A 13,623-nucleotide genomic window follows, 5' to 3' on the forward strand; every position below is an offset into this window, starting at 1 on the left:
TTTTCCCACCCCACCCCGTTCCTTTCCGGGGAAGGAGGCTAATCCTCAAGGACCTTCAAGGCTCTGGCGAGGCCTCCCTCTGCAGCATTCCTCCCATGTGTGCTGTCATCGACTGGCAGACACCAAAGCTGCTGCTTCTTTCTGTCAGGTCAGGCTGCTCTGTCCCCTGAGACCAAGTCTGCCTACATCCTTTCTCCACCCGTTGACCTTGAAAATTCACAACTGTCAGCCCTCCATAAAACCTTCCCTTCACCCTCGGTCTGGTTAGAAGTCTCTCTTGCCTGTGTGTCGGGCGTTTTGTTGTCCACGTTACAATTTTAGAAAAGGTCCTGATGAGTAGGAACCTGGCTCCGGGGCCAGGCAAGTTAGGTTTGGATGCTGGCTGCCAGTCGCTAACTTGGGCAGGCCCATTCCTGCTCCATAGCAGTGTTTTCCTCCGGGTTGTTGCGGGGATTATGTGAGTTAAGACGCATAAAGTGTTTAGTTGCATGCAGTAAGTGCTTTCTAAACACTGGCTTTGTCATTGCACGTCGCCCACACCCCCTTGCAGATGATATGCTGCTTTGCGTGGGATCAACCTCCCGCCGTTCTCACACTAAATATTGAACAAATGCCGGAGGGAGCCAGTGGTAGTTTGTGAGAAAACACTATCGTGGCTTCCTGTGGATAGCATGATAAATCTTCGCCTGAGTTTCTATTCAGGGGATTAAACACAAGCCAACGGACTTTGAGCAGTGCCTCTGACCTTTTCTGTCTTGTTTTTGAAAGGTAACTGCCCACCACGTGTCCTTCATGTTTTCCTCTAACAGTCACAAGCTAACACTGAAGGTCCAACAGCCAGCATGTACCTTCAGTGCTTCCAAAAATCACAGCCTGAGGGCAACTGGGGAGGGGTGTTCTGCAGCCTTGCCTTCCTAGAATTTGACTTACAGGTGTGGTCTGCACGGCATTAGCCAACAATGTCATGGTCATTCCCTGCGTCATTCCCAGAGAAGAGCAACCCCGGGTTGCCCAAACACTGCCGGCTGGGCTAAGGACAAATGAATATTTCTCTCTGTGTGAATGCGCGCGCGCGCGTGTGTGTGTGTGTGTGTGTGTGTGTGTGTGTGTGTGTGCGCGCGCGCCATCTTCATTCTGTTAGGTACAAACAGCACATATGTGTGTAGGCAAACATGCACATGTGTGATCTGGGTGTGGGGCCCGAAGGTGAAGGTCAGGTGTCTTCCTCAGTTGCTCTCCACCTTATTATTTGAGACTGAGTCTCTCACTGAGCCTGGAACTCACGAATTCTACTAGACTGTCTGGTCCGTAAGCCCCAGAGACTCGCCTGTCTCCGCTCTCCAGCGTAGGAGTCACAAGCATGCTGTCACTCCTGGCTGCTCCACGGGTGCTGGGGATGCAAACTCAGTTCCCCGTGCTTGTACAGAAGGCACTTTTACCAGCTGAGCCGCTTCCCCGGCCTCCAGATAAATAAACAGCTCCCCAGTCAACCCTGTGGTGACGGTGAGCTGGGTGGTTCTGTGTCAGCTTGACTCAAGAGCTAGAGTCATCTGAGAGGAGGGAACTTCAGTTGAGAAAACGCCTCCGTAAGATCAGGCTGTCGGCAGGCCTGTGAGATGCTTTCTTGTTTAGGGATGGGTGGAGCAAGCCAGGAAGCAGCAGCCCTCCATGGCCTCTGCAGCAGCTCCTGCCTCCCGGGTCCTGCCCGGTGTGAGTCCCCGTCCTGACTTCCTTCAGCGATGGACCATGACATGGTTGTGTAAGGGGTAGGGGGGACCTTTCCTCCCCAACTTGCTTTTGGTTATGATGTGTCATAACGGCAATAAGTAACCCTAACTAAGGCAGACAGGGACAACGAAAGTGTCATGCGCAGTTGTTCTTCCTGTCCTTCACGTAACACCTAAACTTTAAGGGACTGGAAAATGAGGAAGTACACCTAACTTCCTCTTTGAAGTCTTCTGCTTTGAGCCTTGTAGCCTATCCCCTGAGTAAAATACCAAACTTGAAATAAACAAAATGCCTTCCAGGTCGGTTTGCTAATTTTAACACTTTGACTTAGAATTGACTCAACACTGCCTCCTTGCTGAGGAAATGATTCAAGCAAAAGGCTTACGAAGAGCAGAGTGGCCAGCAGAGTGGCCAGGGAAGAGGCGGCTGAGGTCAGAAGGGAGAGAGGCTGGGAAGTCTCAATGCCTACTGGCCCCCACCTCACCCTCTTCCTCATCTCTTTTCTCCAAAAAACACAACTGTAAAAGAGGAATTGGGAAGCCACGGGGCAACAGCTGTATCTGGACAGAATTCCGTTAGAATATTTCCTTTTTGGAAATCTGAAGCCTCCGGGCAGCAATACTGTCCCAGAACACAAGAGACAGAGCGTCGGTGGCAACTGTTCCGTCCTTAAGCCAATCCACACCTGCTTCTTTTACAGTCTTACCCCACAGTGGCCAGGATTCCAAGGAACAAGTTTGTGGGGGGGGGGGGGTATCACTCTTTGCACTCAAGCACCAAATGTTTTGGGATGGTTATATTTAGGTGTACATATGCTGTCACTGAGGGCATTTAGAAGTTGGGTTTTGGTGCTGAACCAATGTTTCTTTATAGACCTAAACTGTAAGAGAAGATATGTTCAAGGGTCACTATGCAGCCAAATGGTGGGTTCAAAAAACACAAAGCCACTAAGGGGATTGTGTTCTGGGATTGTAACTGAATGCTCTTGCTAAAGAAAGCGGCCGATTTTCAGCTTCTCCCTGGGATTAACCGGCTGGTCCTGGGTGAGCCTCGGTGGAAGCCTAACTCTGTGCTTATTACTCTGTGTCTTCCTTCTTCACGTCTGACTCCTCCACCTCCTCCCACCCCACCCCCACCAGGACTCTCTCACCATTTGTACCAAACCAGGATGTGCCCTGCTGTGTCTTATCTCACAGAAGGACAAGCCCAGTGAGGCCTGGAGCAGACAGGATCTAAACTTAGTTCCTGGGCTGACTGCTCACGTGTGCAGGTTTTATTTAAAGCTCTGAAGACCTTTGTGTTACCAAGATACCAACGGGCTTGAGTGCCGTGAGTGCTATCCTCTGCTGTTGGCTGTAATTAACTCCCACAGCTCCATTTAGAAATGGTTGCACTATGTAATTTTTGTACTTAGGAGGTATCATAGTACAACGGTTAAAAGCCTGACCTCTGGAAGTGGATTTCCTCTGCATGTCTCAGTCTCCTCACCTTCAACATGAAGATAATAATAGTTCTACCACAGGGGGGTGCCGGGAAGATTAACTTGTTTAATGCAATTGAGCGGTTTCATGTGAAAACCCTTTGAATTGTATCTCACAAGAACTCAGCAAATGCTAACAGCATTCTTCAAGTGTTAATAAGATTCGTCATCATCTCTGATATCACGGACTGTGCTTTGAGAGTTCTTTAGGCTTTTTACTGAATGATGAGCAGCACTGGTGAATTCTAAGCTTGGACTCAGAATAAAATTCCAGCTTTGCACCAGGTAGGGGAGGCACAGGCCTTTAACTCCAGCACTCAGGCGGCAGAGGCAGGTGGAGCTCTGAGTTCAGGGTCAGCCTGGTCTACAGAGCCAGTTCCAGGACATCCAGGGCTACACAGAGAAACTCTGTCTCAGAAAACAAACAAACAACAAGGGAAAAAAACAGCTTTGCCTCTTACTTGTTTTAAGACATTGAGTTGCTAAAGGTGTCTGGGTTTTACCGTTCTTATCTGTTAAATTGTAGCAGATAGAAGTACACAGTTAGCATAGGAGTCGAATATATTATTATTGTCCTAGAGATTACACTTTAGTCCCTAGGCAGCTGGAAGGTAATGCTTGAGTTCTCTTTGAAGTCTGTTTGATCTGGCCTCTTGAAATATTTTCTAAATGGAGAAGAGGCCAGGTGTGGTGGTGCATGCCTATAATCCCGGCACTTACAAGGCTGAGTTAGAGTTTGAGGTCAGCCTTAGCTAGGGATGATTCTAAGAAGCCTTTGTAAAGGTCTATAAGTACTAACAAAATTGAAAGGAAACAAGATAATGTATTAAAAATAAATTAAAATATAAACATGTTAACAATAGCCCTTTATATCTTTCTCTGCAAGAGAAAAAAGTGTTTTACAGACCACCCCATAATTCTCTCAACAGCTGCAGGAAATCTCTATTTCCACTAAAACAGTGGTTCTCAACCTTCCTAACACGGTGACCCTTTGGCGCAGTTCCTCATGTTGTGGTGACCCCCAACCATAACATTATTTCGTTGCTACTTCAGAACTGTGATTTTGCTGCCGTTATGAACCGTAATGCAACTATCTGACATGCAACCCAAAGGGGGTCACAGCCCACAGCTTGAGAACCACTGGCTTAAAACTGCAAAAAAGAAAACAAAAGAGAAAAAAAATCACAAAAAGAAGTAAATTGCCTGAGCAAAACAACAACAACAAAAAAGAAAACCACCTCAGAATGACAGAAGAATGGGAAGGCCACGGGCTTTAAAATCAGAATAGATTCCGCTCACATTGCTCTGTTTCTACCTGGGTGTTCTTGTTCTAAACCCTGTGTCTGATTGCTAGTGCGATGTCTACTTTTTCAGAGATTTCTTTTTCTTTATTGTGTTTTCATAATTGATGGTACATGTGTGCATGTGCTCAAAGAGGCCACAAGAGGGCATTGGATTCCATGGAGCTGGGCTTACAGGCAGGCCAGGACCAAATCAGGAGGTGGTCTGATAGACAGGCCATCTCTCAACCTCAGTGCCTTATATCTTATCTCCAAACTGTGGCGTCTTTTCTCCTCTATTTAATTGGAAATGACCTCGAGTCCTGAGCTTTGGTAGCAAATGAAAAAATAAAGGAAAAGTACATTCAAGGTCTTTGGCAGAGCACAAGTGTCTTCTAAACTCCCAAAGCAGTATCTTAAGACACTATCATGGATGGCTTTACTCCAGCCCAAAGCCTGCAGAGACGTAGCACTAACATTTCAACATTCGGCAGTAGGGGACAACACTAACCTTTTTTTTCTTTCTTTCTTTTTCTTTTTTAATGTTGAGCATCAAGGGAAAAGGGATGAGGGGAACTCACAAGGGCTTCAATTATTGTTTTTAATTTTTCTTTATCCATACAAGTTCTTTTAAATTTTATTATTTTTCTTATTGCTTATGTGATTTTATAGAAAGACTTTCAGACCTATCGCTTAATACTGGAAGACGGAGTAACCAGTGGAAAACAGGTTTCAGGTGCCCTGCTGGGTTCTGTCTGGCAAAGGTAAACAGTGGCTTGGCCTTAGGTAGCCAGATATAGCAGTATTGGATGAACAAAGCTAAGTGCTTCTGAACTTTCTAGTCCTTCTGCAGCAGGATGTGGGTTTTTTAATGTGTGTAAATCATACAGTCATAACGCTGATGATGGCTTCTAAATCCTTACTCACTGACTTCATTCTGCTGTGTCAGAGCTCATTTCTAGCATGCTTGGGTCGGAGCAGGGCAATCACAGACGTAGCCCAGGTGTTGCCAGTTTTAGGAACGAGAATCCTCAGGGTGGGGAAGGAACTTCTCTGCTGAAGCCCAGCTAACTGAAAGTTGTTCAGAAACTTGCTGAGTTAGTCTCGTGTGCTAGCCCCATTCTATCACACTAGGATTTGAATTTCCCTAACAAAATAAAAGGGGGGGGACATGACTTTTGTACAAACTGTGGCTCAATCTCTTTGTCAGGATGACATAGAGGGAGGAAAAACCCTAATTTCAGCAAATACCTAACCAAAGTATTCTTAGCATCCTTGGGTTCTGTCCTGGCCCTGATTGGCAGCCAGTCTTCAGCGCTAAACAGACCTCCTGAGGAGTAAGCCGCAGCAGGCATTCAGTCTCATCCTGGCTCTGCCTTGAGAACTGGGTGAATTATAACCTCTGAGCCTGTTTCCCCTACTCTTAAGTAGAGCTGCCTCCTGGATTTATTAGAAGGGCCAATTTTTAAAAATGTATATGAGAATGCTTTGGAAGGGCTGGAGGGATGGCTCAGTGGTTAAGAGCACTGGCTGTCCTTCCAGAGAGACCCTGGTTCAATTCCCAGCATTACATGGCTGCTAACAACTGTCTGTAACTCCAGTCACAGGGGATCTAGAGCCTTCTTCTGGCCTCTGTGTACACTAAGCACACATGTGGTGCACAGACAAACATGCAGACAAAACACTCATACACATAAAAATAAATAATTGAGTAATTGTTTAATTGCTTTAAAAGCCATTTAGGTATCTAACAAGTGTTTCTCTCATTGTAGCCCAAAGAGATTAGTAACTTTTCTAAACACGTTAAGACTTTCTTTCTCCTCTCATCCGGTGTCTTCACATTGCCTGGATTGTTAGTTAATTGTCACGTATCCTTAACTATCCCCCTCGTTTGATTGCTAGCCATCAGGCCTAACTCTTCATATTTTCCAGGACAAAAAGGTATTTGGTGCATAACTGTAACATAAATATTTGTTGGTTGATTACAGACAAGCTGTGATACAAAGTCAGGTCCTTTCCTGTAGTTAAAGCAAACAGGTAACATTTACCTGACCATTTTAAGTCCACTATGGGACAGTGTTAGTCATGGTGGCATTGTTGTAGGGCAGATCTCTACATCTTTCCATCCAGGATGAACTCCTCACAACCCTCCCACGTTGCTAGGCCCTCATTCCAAACAGCTTCTTCATTGGTTGAGCAAAACAAGAAAAGAATGCAGGAGTTTTTAGAGCTTTTGCTGTGTGTTGGAGGAGGTATGGATGTGGTCAGCCAAAGATGTCCATCCTGCCTTACGTCAGTTTTGTTCTCCGTCCCTTGCACACAGGTTGCACTAGTCTCTCTAAGCTGTGGATTTGCCACAGGCTGTAGGCCTGGGCAGAGGTGCCAGGGGAGAAGGTGCCACTAAAAAGCACTTTCATGAACTGTTTATGTCTGGCACATAATTGAACACTTAGGAAAGGAGAACTATAAAAATAAAAATTCAGTTTCATAATTATTTGATTTTCAGGATAACTTAATATTGTTACTTAGTGAAAACAATCATTGTTTTTCTTTTTATGTGTATGCATGGGTTTTTTTTAAGATTTATTTATTATTTATATAGTACTCTGCCTACATGTATGCATATATACCAGTAAAAGCACCAGATCTCATTATGGATGGTTGTGAGCCACTATGTGATTGCTGAGAATTGAACTCAGGACCTTTAGAAGAGCAGCCAGTGCTCTTAAACCCTGAGCCATTTCTCCAGGCCCCGTGTATAAGTGTTTTGCATGCATGTATGTGTGTGTTCCATGTGTTCAGTGCCCTTGGAAGCCAGAACAGGGTGTTGGATCCCTGGAACTGGAGCTGCAAACAGTTGTGAGCCATGAGTTGGGTGCTGAGAACTGAGCCCAGGTTCTCTGCAAGAGGAATAAGTACTTCTGACCACTGTCTTCTAACCAATGTCTTCAGACCCCCACAAAAAAATAGACAGTTGATCACAAATACAAGCAGCCAACAAATATCCCCCAATCACCCTCATTTATTAAATTAGAGCCATACCAATCTATCAATGCTTATAAAAATGCTGATAAAAATGTAAACTACTGATTAGTGCTGGGGAGAAAGAGCATTGGCATCAAAGTCGGGGACAGTGCCACCCCACAAACTATGTATAGAATGACATTACTCCAAGGGTACACTCCACGTCCACTCTAAGAGTCCACCCCAGTGAAATCCACACAAGTCTCTGGAGACAGGTAGGTACACGGACCTTGTGCAGCACAGAACCGCTTTAACAGAAAATAGAGTACACAATGATATTGTCTTTACAAACTCCGAACTCATACTCTTGTTGAAAACTAACAGGTTCGAAAGGGATTTCTTACAGATGCAAATTAAGGTAGATCCTAACAATGAAAATTGGGTAGAAAACGGGGGAAAGTGGAACAGCACTGTTAAACATGCAGTTCTTTAAAACTCAATGTTTGTTCTCAGGAAAGTGGTAGCTGTACTACAGCTTGAGGATGGTTAGGAAATGTAAAAGTATTAAAAATGCGCATGCTAGCCAGCTATGGTGGCAAGCACCTTCAATCCCAGTGCTCTTGGGAGGCAGAGGCAGGGGGATCTCCAAGACAGCCAGAGCTGCACGGTGAGACCCTGTCTCAAAAATAAACAAATAAAGCCCTCGCTAACAACGTGGTGATTTAAAAATCCCAGACCAGAGTGATAGGTCAGCGAGTAAAGACACCTGCCACCAAGCCTGACTACCTACGATCTACATGGGCGAAAGGAGAAAAGTAATTCTTGTTATCTGTCCTCTGACCTCCACACCCACGCTGGGACCCTCGGATATAAGTGCATGTGTGCGCGCACACACACGCCAACATGATCCGAGATACTCCATCTTATAGTTTAGATGCTCCTGATTTCTGGTAGCCAGTCAAGAAGCAGTTGCTGTAAAAATAGATGAGTGCACGAGTTGAGGCCAGCTTTCCTAGTGCCTACCAAACACGGCGCTCAGCAGATAGCAGTAGCTCAGGGTTTTCCCGGACCTATCGGTGCTTCTGCCTGCCTCACCCATCCTAGGCTCTATTTATTTAACCGCATTTCTATAGTGCTTACTGTCTCCCAGGTACCGGCTAAGTGCTTTACAAACACTAACTCATTCTAATTGTATAACAACTGAAGTAGGTGGTCTTACCCCATCTAACAGATGAGGTAATTAAGGCAAAAAGCAGTCAAGCAATTCATCCAAGTTGGCTCAGCTAGTCAAAATAATAAGGATATGAACACAAGCCGTCTGGTTCCAAAGTCCCCATTCTGCTTTGCCAGGCTGCTTCCCATGTGATAAAACTTAGAGAAGACATGCATAACAGGATTGTAAAAATGTACTATACTTTTGTCAAAGGATCTCCCAATGTCTTATTTTGTCGCACCTGGAAATCATTCCCATAACCTCCCTTTGGGAGATGAAAGATTTTTTTTTAACACATTGTAGTGTATGACTGGGTCATAATTTGTGGATTTGGGTAAAGGTAGGTGTTGTTTGGGGTTTTTGAAACAGATTCTCACTCGGTAGCCAGGCTGACCCCAGGCTCAGGTTCCTTCTACCTCAGTCTCTCAGATGCCAAGATGAAAAAGCACGTGCTACCAAACCCTGGCATTGCGTTTACAAAGAGATAGGGAGGTCCTGTTCCCGAGTGGGGTCACTGGGTTTGCTCTCTGACATCACATTACTATCTATGACAACAGCTCCACTTTCCAGAAAGAAAAAACCTGCTCCAGAATGAGAAGAATTACATGAATGTCAGAACTATTTAGAGGAGTAAGGTGTGTGTGTGTGTGTGTGTGTGTGTGTGTGTGTGTGTCTAAGTTTCCATGTAACTAAAACAAAGGGGTCTCCAGTAACCCTCCAGTCCTAACTGTGGGAGGCTTCTGGAGAGCGTGCATTTTTCTTCAAGTTTCACTTACTTTCCATTTCACTCAGCTTAATTTCCCCTCCTAGCCTACCACCAGCGTTTCTCTGTCTTCACGACTCATTCATTCATCTACAGGTACTTACCCAACATCTACAATGTGCCAGCACTACATTAGGTGCTAAGAATGACACAATCAGCAAAAAGGCAAAGCGCCTCTCTTCAGATAGTCTACCACAGAATAGCGCAATGATAACAGTGACATGGCACAAATGAAGTCACTGAGACATGTCTGTGATGTGTGCTGCATTTCTTCATGGAAAGGGTAGAAGACAGCTCATAAAGGGGGAATTAACCCAGCTAAATCCAATTCTTCTTCTCTAGGCATGCTTCCTTCAGCAAGGGTAACAACACTGGTTCTGCCTCAGACCAGGGAGAGCTCTTATCACCTGCATATATCAATCTTAAAGTTCCGTGTTCTGTTTGGGCAGTCAAATGTTTTCAGCCTCGCTGAACTGGTGAGCTCTAGGTTCACAAAGATATCCCATCAAAAAATAAGGTGGAGAGCAATTGAGAAAGACACCAAACATCAGTGTTTTGCTCTCTCCACATGTGCATGTACCCACACAAACACACATACACACACACAAAAAAAAAAAATGAGGAAACATATGTATCTATGCTAATTACTCTTATTTTACATAGGATCCTTAAAGTAGTTCAGCAGAACGTAAATGGCTGGGACTTCCCAGAAAGGTGTGATGAGCATGGGAGCCAAACAGGGCCGCAGAATCTTCTCTGGAAGATCATCAGAAAGAGTAGATGACAGCACAGACAAGTCAAGTTCACAGCTGGCATCCCTGGTTTCTCAGGGGAGGGTCTGGCTGTGACTGAGGCAAGGAAGGAACCCCAGAAGGGAAGGTTAATGTCAGAGGCAAGAAATGTAGAAAGCCCAAGCATCACAGATGGATGGTACGACAGCCAGCATCTTGGAACGCTCTCAGCATCACTCCGGAATTCGCCCTTGTTTAAGGACTCAAAGATAGTGGTATCTCAGCTGATGAGGATGAAGGGCCTCTTCGCTCTGCATCCTTCTCCTGGCTGTGTTCCTTTCTCCTTTCACTCTTGTGTTATATAGAGTGTTTAGTGTTTCCATAACTCCTAGAATTTGGACTATGGTCTGTCATTGTCCCAAGCTCACTGCGTTTTAGCTAGACACAGGCTCACAGCCTGTCTCAGGTCGGCAGCATAACACCACCTACGAGCTTGTCAGAACTGTAGAACCAGGCTCACTAAGGAAATATCTGGATTTTAAGATCTCAGTTTTTTATTAAACACACGTCCACAACACTTTGTACATACACACAACAACCTATAATAAGAATAATAATTTTGAAAATTTTCAGGTAAATCTAATATACTTCCCGGATTGACCATCATTATAATGGCACAGGCTTTTAATCCCAGCACTCGGGAGGGGGATCTCTTTGAGTCTGAGGACAGCCTGGTCTACATAGTGAGTTCCAGGACACCCAGGACTATAAAGAGAAAAAGAAGACAGGGGATGAGCAATATGGGTCTAGTGAGATGGTTTGGCAGGAAAAGCATTTGCTGCTCAAGCATGATGACTCGAATTTGACTTTCAGGACTTACACAAAGGCAGAAAGAGAGAGCCAACTCCGCAAAGTCCTCCCCTGACCCTCACACCTGTGACACCTGTGTGCATTCGTGTGCACACAAAATAATAGTTATTAATAATAAATAAAATAATTCTTAGAGAGAATCAGAAGATAAGCAGACGAAGGCACAACATGTAATACGCAAAGGTGGACAGACAGTGAACCAAAGCGTGGCCTGAGCTTACCACTGACCGTGCAATCTACACCCAGGAATCTATTCTACAAAAACACGTGTACAAAGGTTCTTTGTTACATTGTGTGGAGCGGCAAACAGTTTGGAAACAATTTTAGTGTCTACCTAGTGGCGAATGATTGTACAGTAGGCTCCTCCTAGAAGGCACTGTTGCACTGATTTGAAAAGAATGAGTCAGAACTATGCGGACCCTAGGAAGCTTCTCCGAGATAGGCACTGTTCAAGCACACCCAACAGCGGTTACATAACAATATGCGATCCATAATCTCATTTCTTAACTAGAGAGGTGTGTGCACGTCTCTATTTTTTAAGTAAACACTTAAAAAGACCATTGGAGGATACTCACCAAACTGTTGAGAGTGGCTACCTCTGGGATTATAGGAGGGTAAGGGACATTTTGCTGTGCCAACGTCTAAGTATTTTACAAGAACATTTCCGCATACTGCTAGTGTAACTATTCAGAACACATTCCAGGGCTGTTTCTCGTGCCATCTGTAGTCCTGGGGAAAATTGTTGGAGGTAATTACTATTTTAGTGTTATTAGATGCAGAATTGTGTGATAACTGGCGTAGTGAGCTGATGAAAACAAAACAAATCTATAACATCAATTCAAAGTTAAGCCTGCCAGAGCACCTCTGACTCCTGTCACAAAACCTGCCGCTTCTTGGCTAGGGGACCCCGAGGATGGCATCACCCTGGCTCCTGTGGCTGTCCTCCCACGCAACCTCAGGCTTGTGTAGATGCTGACGCTCTCTGGTTCTCCAGATAACTCACCTACGGAAGCAGCTCAACTCTAGAAGGATTTCTATGTCATATTTTGTAAATTCTCAGGGGACAGAAGGACACCTGCCTGCCTGAGTAGGTCTCCCCTGTTTAGATAAGCGACATTTAGATGGGTTTCCCTGCAGTGGAGGATCTCAGTCATGTCTGGTCATCTGGTTGTTGATGGCTCAAAAACAGGGAGCCAGGAAAGTGCATAATGAGAAAAGCTACTTAGGAGATGGCGCCTCCTGGCCCCTGGCCACCCCCTCAGCTCTGGGTGAAATGAGGGTATCACTCTAACAGCAGGGAACAAAGCTAGAGCTGAAGCTGGTCAGAGAGGCTTTCAGCCCCCGAGAGGGGCCCAGTGGACAGCTCATTAGAACCTGTCCTTCACCCTCCCCAGCATCCCTTTCATTTCAAGTTACAGAGCCTGATGGAGCTTGACAAGAAAACTACGATAGTGACATCCCCTGAGGGAGGAGAGTTCTGCTCATTTATCTTTGACAGTTGAGAGTAGATGTCACCTACAAAACACTTCTCTCACCTGAAACAAGTGCCCCAGGACAGCCCTGTCACCCTCAGAGGAAGATATCAGACCAAGACTCATCTACCACAATTCAGAAGTCTCGAGAAATCAACTCACGCTTAAGCAGACAGTTCCTGAAAACAGAGCGCTCATTTTTGTTTTCCTCAGAAATGTACCTGTGGTGCCAAAGACACAAGGAAGGATCTCCACATCTCTTTTCTCAGTCAGTCCCTACAGCTGGCCTTTGAGGGCTGGTGGCCATTTAAGTGCTGAGAAATCAGCCCGAGGTTACAACATGGGGGGTCTGGGTCTGTGATTTCACCACCTGATACGAAAGAAGAGCCTAAAGGAACAAAAGCACCTGTTCATGCTCCCACAGAGGCAGGACTGGCCGGCATTGCCAAGTCTTCTCAGAAAGCCCCTTGTTCTCTTATTTTAACATGCCTCAGAAGTTTTGGAGAAATCCATGTAAAAGGCAGAGCCTGATTCAGAAGACAGGGTGAGCAGGTCTAGGAATCTGCATTCTAGCATTGGCTAATTCTGTTTATTTGTTTTTGTTTTTGAAGCAGGGTTTATTCTACCCCAGGCTGGCCTCAAACTCCATGAACAAATCCTTGAATGGTGATCCTCCTGCCTCCACCCCCTGAGTGCTGGGATTACAAGCCTGCATGCATCACCACACCTGGCTTAAGCAGGACTGAGGATCAAACACAGGGCTTTGTGTGTGCTAGGCAAGCATGCCACCAACCGAGCTCTAGTTGGTTCTGGAAACAGGTGATCCTAGGGCCTCCCAGAAGCACTTTTAACACCTTCCGGTACCTAGGGTGGTACCTTTGGCAAGGCTAACGGCACTTCCACCCACACCTGTTGGTGAGAGCTCCTTTCCCTTGCCTGCTAAGCCTGGAGCTGGTTCTCAGTGGCTAAGAAGAGGCCAGTTAATCACCCCAGAGGAAACAACAGTCCTGGAGATGGTACCAGCGACAGCCACTGAGCATTCCCACTAGGAGGCAACTTGCAGACGCTCCCCGCTAGGCCCAGTGCTGCTGTGTGGTTTTAGCATGGTGGCTGCTGGGTTTA

Source organism: Meriones unguiculatus, chromosome 1 (genome assembly GCF_030254825.1).
Source record: "Meriones unguiculatus strain TT.TT164.6M chromosome 1, Bangor_MerUng_6.1, whole genome shotgun sequence".
In the NCBI taxonomy this organism is placed as follows: domain Eukaryota; kingdom Metazoa; phylum Chordata; class Mammalia; order Rodentia; family Muridae; genus Meriones; species Meriones unguiculatus.